This window comes from Thalia democratica, chromosome 4 (genome assembly GCF_965202585.1).
Source record: "Thalia democratica chromosome 4, ktThaDemo2.hap1.1, whole genome shotgun sequence".
NCBI lineage: Eukaryota > Metazoa > Chordata > Thaliacea > Salpida > Salpidae > Thalia > Thalia democratica.
In genome coordinates this window covers 65950926-65954137 of record NC_139168.1, presented here as the reverse complement: position 1 = coordinate 65954137, position 3212 = coordinate 65950926, and the positions used below count along the sequence as shown (strand labels likewise).

The following is a 3212-nucleotide window of genomic DNA, read 5'->3' as shown; positions in this document are numbered from 1 at the left end:
TTCTTATATGCTATTTATACTGTTAGTGAATTTGCTAATGTAATTTTAAGACAGAGTTCTATTAATTAACACTTGAAGAAAGATGTTCTTTGACTATTTGTAAAAGAAGTGTCGAGCAACAATTACACTATATATTATTATAATTGTTATACCAATAAGTATCTGTTTAGTTTTTACTTGTAATTCCATATTTCAGTATGTATTTCAATTGTTATGTTTATATTGCAACAACCACAAAGTTGTTTGTTCGCTGTAGCCATTAACCACTTTTTCGGCTTTTATTTTATACTATAAAAATTAAGTATTTTGTTTTCTCAGTTTAGAATATGATTGTAAACAAAAAAAATAATTGTATACAAAACTTCTTATTGTAAACACGTATATTAAGTTTTCAAAAGAATAACATTAACTGGCTTAACTAAGAGGAGTTTAGTCTGTGCTTAAATACTTTATTTTTTTTAATGTCGCTTTATTTCACAAAATAAGAGTATTTATTTGAAAAAATCTCTTGTATCAGAGAAAATTGTTCATTTTCTAATGGGTTTTATGTGATGGTAAAGCAACAAATATTCATAACATGATGATAAAAACTAAGTATATAATCGTTACAAGATTTAATTAAATCAACCATGATGGTCGAGTGGTTAAAACGAAAATAACCATTCGAGTGTACCGAGATCGAATCCAGCTGGTGGCATATTTTTTAACATTTGCATGGTAGTTTGTGTTGGAAAATTGTGAAGAAATTTTTTATTAAAAAAAAACCTTTTAATTACAACAGAAAGTTCTTTAGAATCAGTAAAAGATGTAACATTAATTTACTCGACTTGCTTGTTTTTATTTCGTTTATAACCGAAAGTTGGTTAGCTAGGCAGCTTCACAACTTATTTATTTTGCACTTGCCGTTTAGACTAGTAAAGTGAATATTTTTTTAGTTACAAAAAAGTAAATCAATTTTTTATAATTAAATCGTTGAGCGTATTGATTCTGATTTTTATTTATTTGTATCTACTTTTCAAATTTAAATAGTGTCTAGTTTACAAGCTTTTAATAATACTTTACTTTAGTAAAAAATTAGTTTGTGTTTTGTTACGCAAAGTTAACATAAATGATAAAACTATATATTTGAAAAACCCTAGAGTGTTGGCCCGTCTTAATGTAAAGCGTATAGAAAAGTCTGACTGACAATCTGGCTTCAGACAGCAAGACTAAACAGAACATTTAGTTTATGATCCACCAACATTCACTGGTTTTAAGTTCTTTACTTATAACCAACAAGTGCTGCCTTTTCATTTTCATGTATTGACAGTAGTTGTAAACAAATATACATGAAAGTGACTTACAAGTTTTTAAGTTAAGTAAACTAAGCTTTTTTTTGTTTAAATTCAAACTTAATTAACTTAGTTAGTTTTACCATCAGTTCGTAGTTTATTTTTCAAACACGATTTACAATGTTTATATAAATAAACAGAAGACCTTTCAAAGTGTTTTGTGTGTAAAATTGAGACGGTTCGTAAAAAGTTTTATTAAATATATATATTACTTACAAATTCAGTTAGATTACAATTTTGCCTGAAAACAAACTAACTATGCTGAACAAATCTCAAAATTATTTACAACTGTTTTAATATTTATATTTAATACAAAAATAAAACAACTCTTTTTTGTTGTAACTTAAATTTCACAATTTTACATATTTAAATAAATAGTATGTGTTAAGTATAAACACTTCTTTACACGTTTATTCGACTCAATGCTTTATGCACAAATTTTTATTCATAGTAACTTTCATTCGCGCGAAAATTAGTAACTTTACATAAAAAAGTTATATGATGTAATATTTTAACAGTCAAACTGACTATTCACAGTACTTTTGAAAATTTTGTTCCTTTTTGAAACAATAGTATAAAACATTTAATTAGCATACTAGTTAGTAAAACATGTTAAATAATATATTTTTCCAACATGTACTTTGCTTTTCTTTTTTTTTAAAGTATTTAGTATTACATACTATGAAAAAAAATGAAAATATTATTATTAATAAATGTAATATCAAAAAATTTAAATTAAGACAGATAAATTTTAAACACGAGAAAATTATGACAAATGTTGCCATAGTAACGGGTTCCAACAAGGGCATCGGGCTCGCCATCGTCAGGGGGCTGTGCCAGAAGTTCGACGGGGACGTCTTCATTCTGTCCAGGAACGAGCAGCGCGGCAGGGAGGCGGTGAAGACCCTTGAGAGAGAGGGACTCTACCCCCAGTTCCACGAATTGGACGTTTGCGACGTCAAGAGCATCGAGCGGCTCAAAAGCTTCATGACGTCACAGTACGGGGGCATCGACGTCATCGTGAACAACGCGGGCATCGCGTACGACTCGACCGACGCGACGCCGCAGTGAAAAAGGCGGAGGACTGCGTGAGGACGAACTACACTTGAACCGTCGACATCAGCAGGATCCTGTTTCCTATTGTGAGGAGGGGTGGCAGGATCGTCAACGTGTCCAGCACTTTGAGCATCATGTACCTCAAGCAGTTGAGCGAGGAGAACCAAAAGTTCTTCAGGAGGGAGACGCTGACGGAGGAGGAGCTGACGGGGAAGATGGAGGAGTTCGTCGAGAGCTGCCGGAGGGGGACTTGCAAGGAAGACGGGTTCGTGGAGCAGCCGTACGGAATGTCCAAGGTCGGCATGTCCGCGCTCACCTTCGTGTGGGCCAGGAAGCTAAAGGGTAGTGACGTCATAATCAACGCGGTGTGCCCCGGATGGGTGAAGACGGACTTGGGCGGGGATAAGGCCTCGAGGACGCCCGATCAGGGCGCCGAAGCCCCCGTTTACCTGGCGACGCTTCCGGTCGGGGTGGAGTCCCCGAACGGTGAATTCGTTTCTTCGGAAAAGAACATAAAGGAATGGTGAAAAAATAAATTTTGTTAAAAATATTTAACAGTTTTGTGTTAAAATTGAAATGAAGTGATATTTATGACATTGTTAGTTTGAATACTTTTTCTTTTGTTATAAGTGCTGAGATCTACCCAAAAAAAAAATAAAGAAATTCTTTTTAAAACACGTTTAACAAAAACATTTAATCAGCACTAATACAGTAAAATAACTTTTTAAAAGCTATTATGCCAACTTTTAGAAACACAGTTATAAAAAAGTTAAAAAGTTACTCAGATTATTTATGCAAATGCAACAAGTCACTTGTGTAGATTTT

General features: G+C 33.1%; 1 pseudogene; it reads left to right on the top strand.

The window, feature by feature from the left end:
* Nucleotides 1-2521: 2521 nt before the first annotated feature.
* Nucleotides 2522-2914, top strand: LOC145833586 (carbonyl reductase [NADPH] 1 pseudogene; annotated as a pseudogene).
* Nucleotides 2915-3212: the final 298 nt, after the last annotated feature.